Source organism: Marmota monax, unplaced genomic scaffold, assembly GCF_021218885.2.
Source record: "Marmota monax isolate L192 unplaced genomic scaffold, Marmota_monax_Labrador192_F-V1.1 WCK01_AAM20220418_F8-fsc00210, whole genome shotgun sequence".
NCBI lineage: Eukaryota > Metazoa > Chordata > Mammalia > Rodentia > Sciuridae > Marmota > Marmota monax.
Window position 1 is genome coordinate 618,577 of NW_026695248.1, and position 22,003 is coordinate 640,579.

General features: G+C 47.0%; 2 protein-coding genes across 8 annotated transcripts in view; both read left to right on the forward strand.

The window, feature by feature from the left end:
- Positions 1-22,003, forward strand: part of Inpp4a (inositol polyphosphate-4-phosphatase type I A) — a 133,155-nt gene that overhangs the window by 17,175 nt on the left and 93,977 nt on the right. The gene's annotated exons all lie outside the window — the stretch shown is intronic.
- The window catches only part of LOC124090007 (STING ER exit protein-like), a 70,456-nt gene that overhangs the window by 17,161 nt on the left and 31,292 nt on the right, over positions 1-22,003 (forward strand). Inside the window, exon 2 of one of the 2 annotated variants that reach the window (XM_058578299.1) lies at positions 6,027-6,252. The exons of the other annotated variant lie outside the window; for it this stretch is intronic. The gene's annotated coding sequence lies outside the window, so the exon portion shown is untranslated. The remainder of the gene's footprint in view (positions 1-6,026; positions 6,253-22,003) is intronic. 2 annotated transcript variants of the gene reach the window in all.

The window sequence follows — 22,003 nt, forward strand, 5'->3', positions numbered from 1 at the left end:
CAAACCCAGTGCTTCCCAAGTGCTAGGCAAGCGCTCTACCACTGAGCCACAACCCCAGCCCATCTATTTTATTTTTATAAGCAAATATTTTTTTTTGGCTTAAACATTATAAGGTATAGCGGGATATATGGTAAAATCTTATCTCCCACCCAACCCCCCGCCCCCTATATCCTTTCCCTGGAGACACCAGTGCCAGGTACTTGCCAGGCTATTCTGCATATGGCAGCAAACGTGTATGCATGAATTAACTATACTCACTGGGGTGTCATGCTGCCCGCTGCACACACCTCACCTTCTCCCTTGACTGTGTATCATTGGAACACGAGGAGTTTTGTGTCTAGCTGCATGCCATCCTATGCCAGGCTATGCTATAGATGCCTCAACCAGTGCTCTCTGGATATTGTTAGGTTCTTTCTAGCCTGTGCCTGCCATCAGTATGTTTAATAGTTTTGTTTTGTTTTGTGTTTGTGTGTGTATGTGTGTGTGTGTGTTGCTGGGGATTGAACTCAGGGCCTTGTGCATGTGAGGCAAGCACTCTTCTACTCAATTATATTCTCAATCTGGCATCAGTATGTTTATTAGCTCTTCAAAGAAAGCTGTGACTGATCACCTGCCCCTGCTTGCTCTAGGGCCTGGGCTCTGGCTAGGAGGAGAGCATGGGCTTTTGTGACCTTGGAAAACTACTCCCCATTTATTTCAATTATGAAATGGCTGCTATCATTTTGTTTGGATGGTTGACGGCAGTTAATGGTTAAATATTATTATCTGTAAGGTACGCATCTTACAGATATGGCCTTACATTCTATTTGCACACAGACCTTTTAAACTAACACCTAGCAATCTGAATGAGGCTTGGCAAGGCCATCTTTGACCCTGGTTTTGGGACAGGCCGTCTGAGTGTGTGTATAGTTGTGGAGGGATCTCTCTGACAGCCAGGACCAGGAACACAGCCTTCCAGCTGTGATGGTGTCTGGCAGAGACTGGCTCTGGCTCTGCCCTCCTAGCTTATCAGCTGCTCTGGCCAATGTACTCTGAGGGGGAAGGGAGTAACCTTGACAAGGGCATTGTAAATACATGTCATATAGAATCACATGGGATGGTTGTCTTTAGCTTCTCAATCTCTGAGGTGGCATAGTAGTTTATCACAGGTGGAGTGTGTCAAAGTATGTCACAAGACAGTGTCATGGAGGCAGAGGACTCCTGTGAGGTCCCACCTGCAGGACTGGGAGGTGAAGGAGCTCCTTGGGGTAAACCTGCCCATTCTCATTCACTCCCCTAGCAGGTGTTTTTTTGACACAAGGGAAGCCTCAATTACTAAGCTGGCTCTGCGGAGAGCCAGAAAACAGGGATGATAACTACCCACAGAGAAGTCACAGGCATGTACCTGTGAGAATGCCTATAAGTCCCCATGTGGGATTTAGGACAGATCGGAGGCCTGAGCCTCTGAGGGGGAGTGAAAATCTGGCAGAATTTAGACTTTAGGCCACTGGGTCTGCTGTGTGCAATGCCTGTGGCTGAGGAACACTGAGGTGGCTCTTGCTCCTGGCCATGGCTCATTCTGTGCACACCCATGGCCATCTTCCTGCACTGATAGTCTCAGCCCGCTTTTGGAGCGAGGTCTCTATCGAGTGAACCCAGCCCTGGCAAAAGGGCAGAGAAGAAAAGGTGCAAAGAAGACAGCTCAGAGGACCTGCAGATGGTGGCGCCCAGGAAGGGAACAGGCTACTTCTTTTTGTTCATATTTCTCTGAAATACTCTTGAGGTTTTGGGACTCCACCCTGGACTTTTTGTGGCTGTGGGCTGTTATGGCTTGGTTAGAGGGACAGTCGTTATTGTATTGTGTGCAGGATGGAGAGGAGGGTTGGAGTCAGGGTGGCAGGGCTCTTGGGACAGCACAGCCATGACTTTGAAACTGAAGAGGACAGAGGGAAGGGCAGAAGGGCTATCAGGATCACAGGGCCTCATCCTCAAAGCAACCCAGAGGAAGCTGAGGCTGCAGTCTGCATGGGGGAGGCCGAGAACAGGGAGGAAGTGGAATTATTGCATGTAGTGGGTTTCGACACTTGGACTCACCCCTCAAGAAGGAAAATGGAGAGCAGGTTGCACAGGACAAGGGCTAAAGAAGGGGGCTTAGAGCACAGGGGTAGCTCTTTGCATGAAAAGATGCTGAGAAGCAGTTTAGAGGGCCAGACACAAGCCACCTCAGCCCTTCTTCTGTTCACCAACCTGCCCTTCTCTGGTGTGGGTCCTGGCAGGGCAGGAGCTGGACACTAGCTTCTCCTTTGACAGCTGCAGGGCCTGTGGCTGAAAGAAGGGCTTGGGCTGTTTCTTCAGGTAAGGTGGTCCTGATCATAGCCCTTTATGCCTAAGGTCGGGAAGGTCTACTCTGTGAGATCTCAGCACTGGCCATCCTATGAAATGCTTGAATTAGTTGTACTTATTGTTTTAACACAAGTGCCCATGGCAAAATCACATTTATATGGGATGAGTGAAGAGTCAGTGGGCAGCCTTGGAAACTCCTTTTTGGGACAGAATAAAGTGAGACATGAAGGTGCTTTTGTGAGTGGGGCACAGAACTGGTCATACAGAATAAGTTTCCACACAGCTTTGGGAGATGGGCTGGTTGTCCAGACAGGATGGCAGGACCTGTCTTTCACTAATAGGGATTTCTTGAGTTCCTACCATGTGCCAGGTAGTATGCTAATTGCTTCATGTCCTCTTCCCATTTCATCTTCTGGGTTAGCTTCCTGTGGCTGCTACAACAAACTTGGAGGCTTAAAATGACAAAAATTAATTCTCTAACCATTCTGGAGGCTAGACGTTCAGAATGCGATTCCGTAAGCTGAATCAAGGTATTGGCAAAGCCATGCTCCCTGGTGGCTTTAGGGGAAAATCCATCCCTAGCCTCTTCTGGCTTCTGGTGGCTGCCAGTATTCCTTAGCTAGTGGTCTCCTGCCTCCATCATTCAAAGTCACCTGTGTAGCATCTTTTTTCTGTGAGTCTGCTTTCTCTGCTCTTGTCATATGACCTTGCTCTCTCTCCTCTGAAATCTCCCTCAACCTCTTTTCCATAAAGATGTTTGTGATGGCACGTAGGGCCTACCGGGATAATCTAAGATAATCTTCCCACCTCAAGTTCTTGGGTTCAAGCATCTGGATAGTTTGCCATAAAAGGTAACATTTACAGCTTCTAGGGATTAGAATGTGGACATTTTTAAAGGGACATTATTTACCTGTCACATCTCATAGCAGCCTTATGAAGACTGTTCTCTATCTATGCCTATCCTGTGCATAATGTGAACTCTGAGGCTGGGAAGGCTGAGTGGTGGCTACAGCTCTTTTCTCGCTCTGTTCATGGCTAGGGGCCATGATGATGTTGCTGAGAACTCCCATGATGAACAGATAAACCTCTATTTCCTGTATTGTTTTATTGATTTGAAAAAAAAATGAGAGTGTCATGCTCAGGTGCTATGGCTGTATCTTGCTAGTTGAATGAGTGAATTGTAGTTTCACTATGGCTGAGTGGCCTTGGGCAGCCTCCTCCTCCTCATTTGTATATTGACTGTAGAACAACCTATAGGCCATGTTGGAAATTAGATAGGATCACACAGGTGAAATGGCCCAGCATGGTGGCTTGGCAAAGCACTGAGAAGAAGTCATATGGGCAAGGCCAGGTGACTTTCAGGAGAGACGATTTTGGGAGGGGGAGCACATGGTTGACTTATTTATTGGACCTTGCTCTGGGCCAGGCCCTCTAGTAGGCAGAGGGAGAGAGCCGACAGAACTTGCAGTTCCTGCTTTGGGGGATGGGAGTAGAGGACAAAGATTTAAAAATATCATTACACAATTTGAATGGAAAGAAGTAATAGAAGGAGGAGTCTTAAAATAGGAATATATATATATATATATGAATATGTATATGTATATATATAAATATTTATTTGCATTTATATGTTATGAATGACCTAATGAAAATTTATAGTAGTTCATGTTCTAAAATCTGTTCTGTATCTTCAGCTCATCCTTCTTCTCTTTCAGTGCCATAGTCACTGGCCCCAGGCTGCCGAAGTCCCTCAGTTGCTGGGTTTTAGGTCCCCTAAGGAGCTGACATGTCTCCTTATCTCCTTGCCTAGAGAGCAGAACATTCTTCCTTGCTTGTCTCTGTGCTAAGTCCCTGCTTTTGTTGGGGGTATCTGCCCTGGTTCAGCCCTGATGTCTCTGCAGTGGAGGGCTTCAGGTTTTGAATTTCCTTTGTTCTCCCTCTGATTCCCTGGCTGTGTGTGCAGGCCAATCCCTGCCCATCTGGCTGTGCGCCATCTCCCACCCTTTCCCACAGAAGCTTAGGAAGGAACCTTCTCTTGTGTGTTTGAGGCTAACCCTTGAGGTTATCTCAGAAGAGGTGATAGACTTTCCCTGTTTTAGATTATAACGGGTCACCAGCATTTGAAACCTCACTGAGTGCTGGTTGCTGTGTCTCAGAGAGCACTACTTCATTTAATCCTCCAGCTATCCTGAATGACAAATGTGTGTCATTCAGTTTTACAAACGAGAGACTGACTATAGGTTCAGAGAAGTCACCCAGGTGGATACTAGCAGAGCACACTCAATTCATAGGCCTTGTCCAAAAAGCCTTCATTTATGGTTTTGGAAATAGGATTTGTCCCAGGATACACCAGCCATCAAACTCAGAGGAGTGAGAAGACAGGACCCATGGTGACAATGTCTGTCTGTTTTTGATGGAAACCCACAGTTTTATTTCCATCTCTCTCTTTCTAAATACTTGTTTCACATGTGTGTGTTTTCTGTCAGTCCTGAGGAACCACACCCAGGCTTCTGAACTGAGAGTTTCTTAGAGAAGGGGAGGGAGCGGCATTCTTTCCTTTTGGTAGTTTGTGCATATGACAACCATGCCCCTCTATCCTCTTATCTATTTTCTGCTCCCCACACTGTCCATTGGCTTTCCAGCTGCTAAACCCCTTCCCTCTGCCCAGGTTACCAGTTAAGACAAAAACCTGTGAGCAATGTCAGTGACACCTACTGTGTAGGATAGCAGGTCAGTGGAGATCCACTAGCATCAGAGTTCTCCACTCAGAAGTCTCTTCTGAATCTCCATGAATTGACTTCTGTGTTCTTAACTTGAAGTTTCTTTTCCTTTAGTAGCAGAGTTTTGCATGTACACCCCATACATGTTCACACTTGATTTTCTTGTCTGTATATACACATTCAAACACACAGAAATATTTTCTTGTATTATAATAACATTTTTCTTATTTTATTCTTTGCAGACTGGGGATTGAACCCAGGGCCTCACATGTGCTAGACAAGTGCTCTACCCCTGAACTACATTCCCAGTGCCCATCCCCCCCCCCCTTAAATTTTATTTTGAGATAAAATCTCACTAAATTGCCCAGGCTGGCCTTAAACTTGCTATCCTTTGCCTCAGCCTCCTGAATAGCTGAGATTATAGATGTGTGCTACTATGTCTGACGCATTTTTCTTATTTTAAGTCAGAAAAGGACCAATGAGTTGAATAGACATTAGCTTATTAGCATAGATACTTAAGTACCATCTTAGTGATAATTTTACATGGAAAGAAATGTTCCCCAGGTCCCAGATAACTTATTAATGACTTTCAAAATGAAGCCTGTTGGTTGAAATACATAAAAGTTCAACCTCACCTTTGTGGAATTTAAGAACTAAGTTATAAAAAGATTTATCAATTATGGTGCTTAGCTTACTTTCTAATGTAGCAAGAACCATGACTAGTTTCACACATAGTAACTTTAAGTCTTAAAGGGACGATTGTGAAATGAGGTTTTATAATAAGAAAGTGAGATTTTTAGACACCCCATTTTGATGTCTCAGTAAGGAAAACGGAAAATTTAAAGGTGCCATGGGTTGGGTGGGGGGTGTTTTTAATAAAGGAAGGGAGGGTAATAAAATGCAAAACTGACTAAATGCTGTATAGCATGTGGCTGGAGAGTGGCATTTCTGGTCCTAAGACCTGTGGCATTTCTTTTTTGATAGTTCTGTTGATCTTGAACACAGTGAGACTTGAGTTTGAGAAGAGGAAACAACACCCTCTTTGGATGAAGGCTAGCAATCTCAGCCCTCAGGGTCCATAGCAGGACCAGAATCCAGCTGAGAATTATGAAGAGCTCATGCCAAAGAGAGACCCCAAGTGATATCTCCCAAAGTCTTGGTTGGGATGGTTTTGAACAGAACAGAGACAGCCAGAGCTGGCAGGGCAGAGGTGAGTAGCTGGAAAGGGGATTGTTGGGGTTGGGGGTAAAAGCAGGAACACCAGCAGGGTTGCAGGTGTCTTCACCCTGGCTGCTCATCACAGCCACTTGGGACTTTCAAAAACATGGAAGCATGATCAGCACCCTGCAAAGGCTCATTAGTGTAATCTGGGGTTGAGGTCAGCATTGGCCTTTGTTACCTCTCTCATTAAGTGATTCTGCGCAGCTGGGGTGGAGAGTAGTGGGCCTAGAAGTTCAGAGCTCAGGCTCCTGGTCTTGGCCAACCTCATAGCTGTGCTGATCCAGTCACTAAATGCTGAGCCTCTGTCCCTGCCATCTCCCAGAGGCCATGAAGGTGAAACACAGACATTGGGCTGGGCACCAAAGAAGGCCCTATGGCAGCATGGCCCAGTTATGGCAGACAGGAAAAGGCTGGCACCTCTCCCTTCGTGGTCTTGCTTAGGAAAGCCACAAGCCTGGTCGTAGCCACCTGTCAGTGCAGTGGCACATGGCCAGAGGAGAACGTACAACCATGTTGACCAGTCTGAATTCATGACCCCTGAGCTCCTGTGAGCCACGGGGAGAACTTGGCACATGAGTGTATTTCTCCACTGTCCTATTTCAAGCTGAAAGGCCAAGTAGTTTATCTTCCAGGCTCTGTGGGCCATCCACACAGTCTGTCACAGCTCTCAGAAGCTCTGCTGTGGTGGCATTGTCTTACTGTAAACAAATGGGTGTGGCTGTGGGCAGGCTTTGGCCCTTGTACTCTGACCTCAGCTATGATTTCCTAATTTCTCCTCAAACTCCTGACCCTTTTTGTCCCAACCCTACCCAGACCTTAAGGAGCATTTCTCCCAGCCCCCCCAACTGGCCTCAGGCTGTTTGCTCTGGCTGGTCCTTCTGCCTGGCATCTCTTCCCCCAGAGGCCCATGCGGCTGACCTGCTCTCAGAGCTTCTTTAGGCCTTTGCTCAAGCGTCACCTTGTGGGTAAGATCCACTCTATTGAAAATAGCAAGTCCCTTGCTCCTTACCTCCCCCAGCAGTTTTGGCTCTGGCAGTCTGGTGTTCTCTTTGGGATGCATTAGAACTGTGGTGTTGGCACAGGATAGGCCCTGCATGGGGCTTGGTGCCCACGCAGCTGTTTCCAGAGGCCTCTTAACAGAGAAGTGGCAGTGCTTGCAGCAGACATCCTGTGAGTGGCCCAGGTAGCGTTCCGCTGTCACCCTGGGTGTGTTGCCAGCCAAGTGTCTAGGCATGATGGGGGCCAGCTAAGGGGACCACTGCAGGGAAACCCCACTCTCTTCTTGATAATAAAGGCTAATTTGTTTTTTATTAAGAACTTAGAATTTGTAGCCCAAAAACCTTCTTAAAGGCATTACTTATTAAGTTCACATTTTTCTTAAACAAAGGGGACACGTGAAGCTGAGGCTGTAAGGATATTAATGCATCAACAGGGTCAGTATCAGGCTGGCTGTAGCATACAGGATTTGTGACTTTCATGAGGACTTTCCCCTCCTCCCCAGCTTTCCTCCTCTTCTTTGCTTCTTGAGATGAACCCTACTTTTTGCTGCCCTGCTCTGGTCCAGGTGTGCAGGTGAGCGAGCTGGTTATGGAGGCTGACCGAGCACAGGAGCAGCTCACTTGGTACCTTTCTGACTGGAGCCCTGAGTGGCCCCCAGTTCCTGCTGCATGGCAGGAGGGAGGCCTATTAGCCTCTGGTTCTGAGCCCGAGGGAGGGTATGGTCTCACAGTGGCCCTTCCTGCCCTTCCACCGGAAGGCAATAGCCCAACAGAAGCAGGTGTAGGGAGTTTTCTCCTTCATGGCCAGACACTGAAGGCTCAGGAAAGGGAAAAAATCTGATGCCAGGATCAGAAGGAAAAATGATGGCTTTGGGGTAGTCCCTTCCTTGGTGCTGCCTCCTATTGGGTGTGGTTTATGGCTCGCTGCAAGAGGATCTGGGGGACATTGCCAAAGAAACCTCACCACCCTTCTTTAAGAAGATTTTACTGTTTTATTTTTGTTATACCTTGCTGAACCATTAGTTTCAGAAACTGGAATGGTTTGGACCAAGCCTTTGCTTTGAGCTCATACTAAACTAGTTTTAGCTGTGGATGTGTGCTAGCGTGTGTGGTATGTATGCATGCCTGTGTGTATAGTGTGAGTAAACGTGTCTGGTGTGTATGCGTGTGTGTGTCTGTGGCTCCATTGTGTACAGCCACCATGAATGACACCCAGCCCTGGGTTCAGTGAGAAACATCATCTCCTAATTTCCCTTCCTTCCATGTCAGAGAAAGGAATGATGATCCTGTGGGGGTTAAAAAGTATTTGAGTTTTTTTTTTTTTTTTTTTTAATTTTTCCCCTTTAAACTTGGCAGTCTCACTAAGCCATCAGGAGAAAATGTAGAATTAAAATATATAACAGGTGGGAGTGTGTTTTAAGTTCCACAAGAGGTTTCTATGGCATCTCCTCATTTCTGTGTGGCCATCTTAGTGCTGTAAATTGGAATGAGCCTGGCTGTGCTGCTGCTTCTCAGTGGCCAAAGCCTTGGCTGAGCTTTCAAAAACCAGACCCAGAAGCTCAGTTTGTGTTTGCTAAATGGACGGTGCTGAAGCTTGTGGTCCTTAAGCCTTTTTATTTATTTATTGAAAATCTCAGAAACAGTGAAAAACTCCCAAGACATTGTTGACCTTTGCCTCAGCCCCCCTGACCTCAGCAGTGCCTGGGAATCCCCAGCAGGCTGAAGTCACAGACAGCACCCTGGAGCTTGGGGTCACAGAGCTCTGTTTCTGCAGCATGCCAGGCAAGTGCCAGGGTGAGGACTGACTTAGGAAGCAACAGTCTTGGATTTCCTTGGAAGGCTGTAGGGAGCCTGTTGACTGTTCAGATCTTGTACCTGAGACCCACTAGCCCTTGTCAGTTGTTTTGTGCAGGAACCAAGAGTGCCTACTGGGTTGTGTCCACTCCAGCAAGGCCGTTTTTCGCTCTCTCATGTGCTTCCATTTTCTCATCGCTCAGCCAGGCCTGTTTCTGCCCCTCCTGGAGCCATAAACAGGACTGTCCATGTGGGTGGAGACCTGGGGGACTGAGGAGGGCTTTGGAAGTGGTGAGCATGAGTCTTCAGTGGGGTCCTTGGTTGGGGAGGCGGACAGAAGGTGCACATCTGGGCTTCATCCCAGCCTTGTCCCTGACAGTTCCCTCTGAGTGTGTTCAGAGCAGAGGGTCAGTAGTGTGAGCACACCCAGGTGATAGCATGCGTGGTCTCAGCTGCTCTTTGCTGTTCCTCCCAGCACCATGGGCTCCTGTTGGGAGTGGAGTAACACCTCTCTGGGGAGTGCACAACCCATGAAGAAGCCAGCCAATGTGGAGAGACCATTCCTATAGCCAGTGAATGTCCAAGGAACCAGGCCTCTACAGCTGCATCTGCTGAAGAAATGTCCTTGCCCCTCTGTAGCATTTTCTCATGGCTTACTCTGTCCTCTCAACAATGACTTCCTGAGGCATGGGGCCACAGCAGAGACTTGTACTCCCACAGTCTCAGCCCAGGCCTCATGATGGTCTGTGGTGGGCCTTTGAATCCCTGAGTCATCAGCATACAGCATCTGGGGACAGCGGGAGATGATGATGAGGGGTCTAAGTTACTCCTGCGTCACAGGCGGGAACCAGGCCCAGTGAGTGCCTGGAACATCCAGTTAGCCAGGGGCAGAACTGCTTGCACCTGGGCCCATCTCTCCTTCAGAGGGGATCCCCTCTGCTTGCCACAGCAGTGCATATCTGTGCTGGCGGGAGGGAGGAGGGCATTGTAGGTTCCTCTAGAGAGGGCTTTGTTGTCCAAAGTGCCACTGGCAAGGGCTGTACCCCAACCTTCTGGGTACTGGGTGAGGCTTACCAGAATTTTTTTTTTTTTTTTTTAAATAGTACTGAAGTTTGAGTCTAGGTAGTCTCTCTACCTCTGAGCTGTATCCCTGGCTGGCTCTTTTAAAAATTCTTGTTGAGACAGGGTCTCTCTAAGTTGCTGAGGCTGGCCTCAAACTTGTGATCCTTCTGCCTCATCCTCCTGAGTAGCTAGGATTACAGGCATGCACCACTGTACCTGGCTAAGTTTTTTCTTAAGCATGATTCAAACATAAAAGAATGTCCTTTGAAGTAGTTGGGATTGGGGGTTTATTTCTTTGTTTCATTGTGTTACCTTCTTTGTAATGTGGAAAAGCCTTAGAGACCCCTCTTTTTACCTGTGAGCCCTGGGTTATATGAGCCCTACCTGGTGCCATGCAGCCCTTCCCACTGCAAGCATCATCATGTTGAGGACCACAGCCAGTAAGTGGCCTGCCCAGAGTCTCCTGCTTGGCTAGCAATAGAGAAGAACCATACTAGGCTCCTGCCCCAGCTCTGGACCTTTAGTGTGCCACCCTGCCCTGGGGGACTGTGCACCATTCCACCCCAGCATCTCACAGCCTTGCTTTTTCACGACTCCATGTCAGCATCAGCCCACTGACTGGAGGTGCAGAAAAATCAGCTTCAGTGGTTTGGGGATTTTTTTTTTTTTTAAATCAGGGATTGAACCCAGGGTCACTTAACTACTGAGCCACATCCCCATATTTCCAGTCCCCCACCCCCTTTTTTTTTTTTTTTTTTTTGTATTTTGAGACATGGTCTCACTAAGTTGCTTAGGGCCTTGCTAAGTTTCTGAGGCTGGCTTTGAATTTATAATCCTCCTCCTTAGCCTCCTGAGCCATTGGAAGGATGACAGTTGTATGTCATCGTGCCCTACTAGCTTCATTGTTTTGTAGTCAAAGTTCTTTCAGAGAGAGAGAGAGAGAGAGAGAGAGAGAGAGACTATGCCATTGTAAAAAAACATTCTAAAACAATTTTGCTATGTACCAGATCCTTCTCAGGCACTGGGGACACAATATTTGTTTTTTCCTCTCATGTAATCATTTACTAGAATGAGGAGATTCTGGGGCTCCTTCAGAGGTTCGGTTTTGTGGTCAGGACTGAAGGGTTAATGATGAAGATGGCATAGTCCCTTCTGCTAAGGAACTAGGGGAGACAAGGATTTACAGGGTAGTAAAGGTTTTTTTCCTGTTCCTCTAGAGAGGGAACAGGGTATTTATCCTGCCTGAAAGGGAGGGAAGCTTCACAGAGAAAATGCTGTCCTTGCTCTGCTCTTTGTGAGTTGGGTCACCGAAGTGGTTATCCCTGGAATACTGTCACCTAGGAATGGTCAAGATTGCCTTGCTTCCCTTCTTCCAGAAATTCTCAAAGGCGCTCTAGCCCATTCTCTTCCTGACCTGTGAGGATAGTAGGTTAAGTTTGTGCTTTAGTTGGTTGGCCTCCATCCCTGCCTTGGTTCCTGATGTACATTTTTCTGAATCCCTGGACATGTGTAGCCCCTTGCTAGCTGTCTTTGATGCAGTGGTGTGGCCTGTGCTTCCATAGCCCCTGGTTATAACTGGATACAAGAGTCTTGGGATCCTGGGATTGTCAGATGCTCTGAACTGTAGTGGTGGTAATAGTAGCAGCAAAGCTTTTTGTGGCACCTCTATGTGCCAGGTACATTTATAGGATTAAATCATTTAGTTTTGTAACTACTCCATGAGGTATATGCTTCTGGATGCCCCTTTTACAGAGGTGAAGACTGAGGAGAAGCAGGTTAAAGGAACTAGCCCTGCCTGGGTGAAACCTAGTAAGTAGCAGAGCCAGAATTGGAATCTAGTGGCCTGGCTCGAGAATCTGCACTCCCTGCCCTGAGGGTAGGTGAGGCATAAGGCCCCATCTCCCTAGCCTGCCTGTTTTAGGCACACTCTAGGCCCTGTGCCTGAACAGGTGTGGGCCCATCCTGATCCTTCTGCATGGACCGGGGAGACCACGGCCAGTCTCGGGTCGTAACTGCTCTGGGCCCCATGTTCAGAGGGACAGCTTTACTATTGCCTTTCCCTGAGATCTCGACCATGGCCTAACTTTAGGGGGGTTAACCAAGTGTCAGTGACAGTGGGTCTTGGCCCATTCGCTGGTGATCACCTCCCTCCTGCCCTTAATCTCCAGGGGAGCCATTGGTGTCTTAAGGGAACTATACTGTGTGTGAGAGAACAAGACTGTGGTTGTCTCAATCCCTCTATTAGTGACTGTCCTTGCTCAGCCTAGAGTTCAAGGGCCTGACAAGCCAAGGTATTCTCCCTAACACCCCTCATGCCTCTGCCTATCCAGAGCCTACTTCACCAAGCAGTGTGGGTTCTGCCCAGTAGACCTCAGCTGGACAAGGGGACAGAGGTGGGGGCCTCTTTGACCTGGACTGCTGGACCCTCCTGTGGGAGAAGATCAGAAGTGGAGAGCACAGCATTTGAGCCAGGAGGACTGTAGCAGCCACGTTGGCTCTCCAGGCCTCAGTGTGCTCATCGTTCAAGTGGAACGGGAGTGGAGTTACGTGTTGTTCAGTCCCTGCTGCCCCAACTTCTGTTATTGTGCAGTCCTCCTCTCAAACTCAGGGTCTCTGTAGTGGCTGATTTAGGAGCTGCTTTTGGTCTCCCTAAAATAGGAGGTACTATTTTAGACTCTGCTGCCTGAGAGGGATGTGTTTAAAGCTAAAATTCGCGCACTTCTTAATTTGCAGGTGTTTCCTTTCTCTGTCTTAGCCACATAGTACTTAAGTCATGATATCCTCCCTGCCATCAGGACAGCCGCAGGCAACCCTAGCGCAACATGTGCTTGGCAGAGGCCTCCTCATGAGGAGAGAGGTGGCTGGGGAGAGAGGAGGAGGACTACTCCATGTCCAGGGGGCTTTGACGAAGTTCCTTAATAGCTTGCTTGTTGATCTGAGGACCAGGTCATTTGTCCAGGAGCTTGAGGATGTCTAGGGCACGTGGTACTGAGGCAGCCATACAGCCTGGCAGATGGTTTTCCACCAGAGCTGTGCTGCAGTTCGTGTCCAGGTGGGAGGAGCAGACCACTTCCACATCCGGGTCAGTAGAGGTGCCTGTGACTCCCCTACTTTCTTTGCAGCAAGCAGTGGTGATCTCTAGACCCTTTTGATGCTGGTAAGTGTGGCTGAGAAGAGGGCGCCTGGAGGGTAAGATGTGTAAAGGTAGGGGTGAAAGGGGTGAGGGTAGAAGTTTGGGACTACTGAGGAGGGTGCAGCTGTCCCCATCTGTCCTTGCTTACTCTGCAGTTTTGTCAACACGGAACATGAAAGTGGCCCACACCTATGACTTTCTGTTTAAGTGCTATTTTCTGATGATGGAAAAGAGGGAGTCCAGATTTATATACACTATTAGGACTTAATTTGAAATAATTGTGTAAAGCTTCAGGCATCTTCTAAGAAGCAGGCTATGATGGCTTCACCCACATTAGTGGCTTACATGAGTGTCTCAGAGGACTCCTTCAACACAGATTTTGGGACTGAACCCCAGGGAGTTCTCCATCTTCCAGGTGTCACTGGTGAAGGGGTATAAGTGGAAATATTTTAGTAAAAAGATTGGATTATAGAAATCAGTCGACTGGCCTAACTTTTCAACTGGGCAAAAGAAGTCTTTTTTAGTCAGAATTTGAAGTTTGAGGTCCAAAAGGTACGTATAGTCTAGAGACTTAAATGAGTCCTTTGGCTTCCTATGAGGCTATACGAGACTGGGCACTTCCCCTAGGCTCCTAGGCAAGTCTGGTGACCACACTTCCTGGCGCCCTAGAGTGTTTATTCCTGAGTCACAACCCACTGAAGATATTACCTTATTTTTATTACTTTTCAAAGACTGGGCTGCTGTATTTAGTGTCAGTTGAGTCTAAGAGCACAGGGAGGGGCTTGTGTCCCCATCCGGCAAGCAGCAGTCCTAATGGGTGGAATCTGCTTGCTTCAGGCAGGGAATCTCCTGTGTGTGCTTCAGGAGTTAACTCAAGGCTACTTCACTTCAAACCAGTTGATCAAGGTGTCATAAAAGCCAGGAGCTGGCTTTTGCCATGAAAATCACATACCAGTTCTAGATATGGAGGCCTCACAGTTAAGTTTATGGACTGGTTGGTGGCATCTGGACATGGTTATCACTGCTTTGAACCGACTTTTCCCAGCCACAGGAACCAGAGTTTTGACTCTGCTTTGCGTGAGTCAGCAGTGTGGACTGTATTCTTGGATTTTTCGAGGTTGACAGGAGGCCCAGACTTCACTCACAGCATGTGGCCCACAGTGTTTGTGACACAGAAAGGGTGGCTGAATGGCAGGAAACTGTGTGGACAGTGTTATGAGGAGGGGGTCCCAGTTGATGTTCTTTGATACATAAAACATCTGACAAGTGTCAACTTCACTGAAATGAATAACAGTTGCAAATGGCATTTGAGGTGTAAGGATAACAACAGATTTGTTTTATTCCCTGGAGAGGGCAGTCACTTATGAGGAAGTCTGAGCCTAGCCATCTTCTTGGTTCCTGGCAAGCTGACTTGGATTGAGCTGTTTCCCATGTGATGATCTCTGGAGCCCCTTGTGCCTGACCTGTACTCTGCCTCTCTGCCAGAGTTCAAGGGTCAGCTCTCCCTTGGGCTGTACTAGTATCTAAAACTGCCCCCAGTGGGACTTCCTAGAAAGCCTCTCCTGGGATGCTGTCTTCTTCAGACTTAGAAACTATCCCCAGATAGCTCAGCAGGGGCAGGAAGCTGTCTCCAGGGAGTGCTGCCTGAGGTGGCTTTCTTCCAGCAGTGCAGTGCCCCCAGTATGCTGCCCTCCCTGCTGGCTACAGGGTGTTGCCCTACTGAGACTTAGAGCCTTCTGCATTTCGGCAGGGCACTCAGTTGGAGCCTCTGGAAGGCCCTCCTCCTCTGACTACTTGGGCAGGTGGGAGTCACCTGGGAGGTTGATTCACTTAATGGATGCTGGGCCTTCCCTGCTGCAAGACTTTGTGAAGGATCAGTTTATTAATCACTGGCTACCTGATGAGGTAATTTTATTCATTTTGGTTTTACAGAGGAAGAAAGCATGCCCCAAGAGGTGGTGTGACCAGATATTTATCCGGTGCTCTGTCATGCTCTCATGAGTGGCGTAAGGCTTTTCACTGTAGGAAGGACTGCCACGGTCATTTTTCCCTGTTAGGAATGTCAGTGCTGACTGGTTTCCCGGCACTGTCTGTGCTGGAGACCTGGAACGGAGTTTGCTGTCCTTGGGGTCTCTACACTCTTGCATGATCCCAGGCATTGGTGGGCCCTTGTGCACAAAGACACAGTGACTGAGGCAGCCATTCATCTCCTGTGCATTTGTACCCTTTGTCCCTTATTCCTGGCCAGCAGTCCTCACCAGGCAGAGAGTACCCCATCTCCAGCCCTGGCCCTCCAGGGCACCGAATGTTCAGGCAGCCTGCCGTGGTGCCAGCTCAGCTCCCGGATCTGAATGTCTGTCTCCCAGCCAGAGTCCCCCAGTACTGGCCTGTAGAGAATGTCAGGTGAGTGTGAACTACTGCATGCCTCAGACCTTCCAACCCCAGGAAGGAGTCATGGTGCCACCAGTGTCTTGTCCTCAGCACTGGTGAGGCTGCCACTGTTGTGGGGAGCTGTGCCTGCCACCAGGCAGCAATTCTCTACCAGTGTGCAGATGAAGAAACCAAGGCCCAGAGACTGAAGAAGTGCCTGGGTTTGGTCTTAGGTTCCCCAGGCTGCTGCACGTTCACTTGCTAGTTACGGTTCCACTCCAGCACTCTTTGAAGGTGGTGTTCTACCAAAACAATGTAACCAGAAGACTGATGAGACCTTTCTGCATCTGGTACATCTGTCACAGGGTCCCTTAGGGTGAGCCCTCACCCTGTAGAGAGGCCAAGAAGTGAACACGAGGGTGGGAAGAACACTGTGGACCTAGTGTGACCTGAAACTGTCTTCCACTGAGAATGTTCTGAAGGGAAAGAAGCCTGGGCCTTTAATCCCCAAAGCCTCCTTGCGTTTGCTCTACCACTGCCAGCTTGGTCACTTGGCCTGTGTGAAATGTACTACCCTTGGAGTTGGATCTCTCTGTGTTCATGGTTTTTATTCTGATAACCAGTGGCTCCTGGATAATTCCGGGGCCTCTCAACTGTGCTGGTTTCTTTAGGGAATTGTGTGTGGCCTCAGGTTGGCTTGGGTTCTACCCATCTGAAGTGTCTTAGGCATGAAGATTCAGTGATGCATTTTTCCATATAAAGGATCTTATTGAATGGAGCCTCAGTAGTAGATTTATGGGGAGGGAATATATTTGTTATATTGTGATCCAGTGTAAGCAAGCAGGCTGGTGCCAGGAGAGAACTCTAAGCAGCCCGGAAGATGAGGGAGACCGCCGCAGCTGGTGAGTGTGAGGCCCAGCTGACTGAGTGTCGGGCAGCTGATCTTCTGTGTTTTCTCCACCTACCCCTGTGCCTCTGACTGGGCTTCACATCCTCTGGGGACGGATTTCCTTAAGTGCTTTCCCCCTTTCCCTTTATTACAAGTTTGCCATATTAGAGTTGGGCTGTTTGCTTTCTTGTCCTGGCACAATAGCTCAACAGTTTGTACTTGAAAAGTTTAAACAGTGTTAAAGAAAGTGGTATAGCAGGTGATGTGTGGGACCCTATTGGGCCCCCTTGCTCTAAAACAATCCCTGTGCCCTGGTCCCTGCCCTCTCTACCTTCATTCCTGTGATTTCACACTATCACGTTTTGGGGCTAAGACTTTGGAGCCATTGATAAAATCACACCCCAGAGGGACAACAGAGTCAATTGCTACTTGTGATTGTTTTGGCTAGGTGTGGTTCATAAGGGTTCACCTTACTGGTGCCAGTCCCAAGGAGAGCCTTGACAGATGTCAGGTTGATTGTTCCTGGTCTTCCTTATGGGGAAGTCAAGCTGATGGGGATTTAAAAATGAAAGCAGCCATCGTAAAGGTGGGCACCAGTGGACAGGTGAAACCACCTCTCCTAGAAGGTAGAAATCACCTATGGACAGCTGGGTGGTGGTCCCTCCACTTGTCACACCTGCCTGAAGGACAGTATCTCCCTAGGGGCTCATCACATAGGATGTCAGTGAGTTAGTGCTGATGTGGGTAAGTGTGGGACACCCAGGGACAAGCCTTCTGAACAAAACCTGGACATGATCCAAACTGCTACCTTTTCAGAGGTACACATGGTTTCTGAGCTGTCCCTTAAAATTTTTGTAGTATAGTTACATTGCTTCTTGAAAACTTAAAAAAGTAATTGAAAATATATCAGTAAAATGGTCTTTGGGTGACCTTTGTCGTACCTCTTAATAACAACAGTGTTCATCAGACAGACTCCATGTGACGGTGATGGGGAGAATGCAGAAATGCCCCACAGCACAGGACAGCTCATTCTCAGCATGGCTAGAACCACTCGTGCCTCCCTTCCTCTCTCTGAAGTTACCATTACCCTGAATTTGCTGGTTATTATTTCTGTCTGTTTGATTCTTCATATTTTGTAAGCCATTCTTCACACACTTTATGCTGGGGACAGGAAGCCAGCATTGCTTCTTAATTCTCAGTTTCAGTCTTGTGATACTTGTGGTCAGAAACAGCTATTTCTCCAAACTGGGCTTGTGGCCTCAGAGCTGCCCTAGGCAGTATAGGGATGGTCAAGTGAAGGGTGGAGCTGCTGTCCTGACAGATCAGCTTCCCTCGCACACTGCCTTGCTGTCGTGGCATTTGTGGGATGCTGGGGTGGCCTGTCCCCACCACCAGTGGCAAGGATGGCAGGACTGTGTCCACCTCTGCCTCAGGGTTGGCTTCCTTCAGAAGGTTCTGTCTGCACCTAGCATCCCTATGGCTATCTACCTTGTTATGTTGCCCAGGAGCCTGCCCTAAAGGTAGTAGCCCAGTGGGCTCCTGTCCACCTTTCTGAGGGCTCTCTGCTCCCATGATTGGACAGGAAGGTGATCTGTGGCCGTCCATGGAGAAAAAATTGGCTGTGCCCAGCAGACCAGCCACATTCCTGTTGTCTTGTGAAGTCTGCTCTGCCCTCTCACCATGCAGCCTGAGCCTCTGTTTTCATATAAAGAAGCCTTTGTCCCCTTGCAGATGCCCCCTGCCTGCTGCCATTAACTGAAATAGCTGGTTGTTCCAGGAGAGCCGGAGGCCTCTAAATAAGAGTGGTGTCCATCTGTGCATGTTCTTCCTCCTAACTAGAATTGCCCTGTCTTCTCCACTCCTGTAACTGCCTTGTAATTCTAGGTTATTTTGGTTATTTCTTTCTCCAGAAAGACCTGGCCACCTGCCTTTGAGGTCATGTCACCTTCTGATGACTCCCCTGGGGGTGGATCTAGCTTCAGTTCCTCTCCCATGTTCATTCCTGAAACTGACCCTCTTCTCGGGTTGCCCCTGGGTCCTCGTCTTCTGAATTCCCAGCCCCCTCTTCTCCTGGGTGGCTTGCTCTTGGCTCTCTCTTCTCCCTGTGTGTTAGGCCCTCTGGTGCTTCATTTCCCTTGGCCTGTGGTCAGGAATGGACAAGCCCCAGTCCCTGTTTTTAAAGGGCCAAAAGCCAAGGGTGTGGCAGTTTTCGTGTGGCTAGGGGGATTGTATTGATATGCACCACAAGTTTGCAGTGGGGTGGTATTTTGAGGTGACCCCTGAAGGGAGAGCTTAGAGGAAATAGCCTAGGAGAAAGTGGGAACACCACAGGATAGCTTGTGGAGGAGCCACGTAACCAAGTGCAGGTATGTTTTCCCGGTTATTAAAGTCCTGAATACTTTCTACAAAAGTTTAGTGAAACATAGTCCAGTAGAAGAGAAAGAAAGGCATGATATGTCACCATTAGTGTTAACATTGTAGTATTTTCTTCTGATCTCTCCCACTTTGTATGTGTGTGCTTCTGTGTATTTATATTAGATCTTAGGATCTTAGTTCTTCACTTGTCAAGTTGTTATAAACTCAATGATTTCCATTTCAGCTATCTACAAAGTATTTCACCATATGACTGAGCCATAATTTACTATTTCCCTGACAGGCCTTAGGCTGCTGTTAACTCTTGCAATTTATGGTGTAACATCCTTCATGGTATCAGTAATGCAGTGAGCATCCTTGTTTGAGATTCTGCCAAGGGCGGTGACCTTAGTCTTCTAATCTAGGCTTTTCTTTGTGTTAGTTTCTTGTTGCAAACCTGACATGTATTCTTCCCTGGCTTCTGTAATGGTCCAGTGAACTCTAGCTGTTGCACATCTGTTTTGCGGGATGGTTGGGTTATTAAAAAGTGTGATCTCATCCCACTAAGAGGTCTAGCTTTCATGCCAGTGGAGACCATCCTAATCATGCAGGGTCCTTGTTGCCTTGCTGGCCTCTGGCTGCTGAAAAGCTGAAAGAATATTACCATCTTTGTAAGACATATTTTAGATTAAAATTTAACAATGTGATAATCATGCTGCCTGGTTGCAATAAGAAGTGTCTTTACAATCTAAGATTCAGATGAAAAGGCAGGTTACTAAAATCTCTTATAGCCACTGATCTTATACATGTAAAATATGCAAGTAAAAGAATTGGTTTTAATTAAGGTGTGATTGTGGGTGGGGCTCCTCTCTCCCTTTATTTCATAGACTTTCAGTAAAGGAATTATGGTAACAATGTTTCTTTAAAAAATTTCTATGCTTACTGTCCTTGGTGGATTACATGGTCAGTGAAAGCCCAGAGTTTGAATCCGGGTGTCTCTACTTGTACCTCTGACACTTAGGGCCAGCTCTCACTTAGGGACAACTACTATAAGTTTCTGATGATGGGAACCGAGCTCCAGGTAATTTTATTATGTTGACTTCAGTATTTTGAAATGTGAAAGTATTTTGATGTCTTAAATGAGACTCTGGTAACTCTTCATCATCCTTTGAATGGTTAACCTGTGGACTCCTATGATCATGTTGACTGACTGAAGTTCTTTCCTGGAGTGTCATTCATAACTCAGGCCAAGTTTTATGAAAATGCACAGACATTGCAGTTCCTCTTAAAACTTGGCCAGACATGTCCCAATGATACCTTGTGAAACCACTGTGGATTCTCTGGTGCCTGGAAAGAAGAATCTTGCTTCTTGTCCAGGCTGGTGCTCCCTGTTCTCCCTCCTTCTTTCTCCTTTTCTTTTGTCCCCTTGCTTTCTTTTTCTTGATGATCTTCTAAAAGAGGAGACCCTTCGACTTTCAGTGCTTTTCCATCATCCTGTGTCCATGTTGTTTATCCCTTATTTGAAATGCTTGGCACTAGAAGAGTCTTAGGAGTTTTGCAGATTTGAAATATTGACAGAGTATTTACCAGTTGAGTGTTGATATGATGCTCAAAAAGTTTTGGGTGTTGGAGCATTAGAATATCAGATTTTCATATTGGGTTTGCTAAATCTGTATCCCTTTCCTCTCAAGCATTGATGCATCTGGATAGCTTTAAAAAGGTACAGCCACTAGGTTCTGGATCAGGTGGGACAGCAGTTCCTCAGAGTTTCCCAGAGAGCGTGCAGTCTGAGTTGGGGAAAAAAGTACATATCAAAGAGCTTCTTAGTGTGATGCTGGATTTCTGTGGATAAGTTACATCAGAAGGAGTCTAGGAATAGAACATTCCTGGAAGCCTGGTTGCATAAGGCAAGCAAAGGGTTCTGCAAACACCCATGGCTGCTGTTTAGATGTCTGATTGCTCTACTGCTAATGGCCTCCTCCTGGGACTGGGTTTGGGGAATTTGCCTGCTTTGACTTGGAGTGTTGACCTGCAGTTTTGTACTTGAGACCTCAACCAGTGGCAGGAACTGGGCATGGGTGAGTCTGAAAGTAAACACCAACTCACACCACACACATGCCTTGATTGGCACCTAGGAAGGGAAGAGATAGCTAAGTACTATGGGAAATAAAGTATGGGTTACCATTCTTGCTGAAAAAAAGGAAAAGCTAGTTGATTCAGAGTGAGGATTATTTAAAAATAAACTTAATTTTAGAATCGTTTTGAATTTATAGAAAAGTTGTATAGGTAGTACAGTTTCTCCATCCCCTTAAGCCCATTTTTCTCAATTTTTAACTTCTTAACACTAGTCAAGTACTACTTCTTTGTACACTAGTCATAACCAAAATTGTTGCATTATTAATTAGAGTGCATATTTTATTTAGATTTACGTTAGTGTTTTATTTTTTTTGTTATTTATTTATTATTATTTTTTTTTAGCAGTTTATTGCCTAATGTGCTTTTCCAGTCCCAGGATCCAATCCAGGCCACCATATTACATTTACTAGTCAAGTCTTGGTTATGACTGTTTCTCAAAATATCCTTGTTTTTGATGACCATGACAGTATTAAGGCCAGCAGTAGTGTTATGCATATCAACTGTGAAGTCGCAGCCCCTACTTTGCATTCTGAATTCTTTGGAAGGAAGTCATCATCCACAACCCACATAGAAGGGTGGGGATTATACTCAACCTCTGTCAATTATTTGGAATGCTCCTTAATCAGGAGATTTGTCTCTATTCTTATTGATCTATTGTCATTTGTATCGCTGTGACCCATGATTTTGAGTTGTCACCTAGTACTGTTATTTATTTCATTGCTCACATTTTTCTAGCGTTGACCATTAGGAGCTCTTTCATTTGGCTCCTGTGTGCCTTTGTCATTCCCGCCTCATTGTGGGTTATTTTGTGGGTTTTTCAGCTCTTCCTTTTTGATACTGTAAGAGACTCCAGGCTCATCGCAAACATTTCCTGTCCAAGGCTAGACTTAGCCATTTCTTCTAAGAATCCTTATCCCTTTTATTGGAGAATAGTCTTAGAAACCAAGATTTGGGCATTACGTGGCTAACAGTACTGTAATTCCGATTTTTATGTAAGTAACTGAGT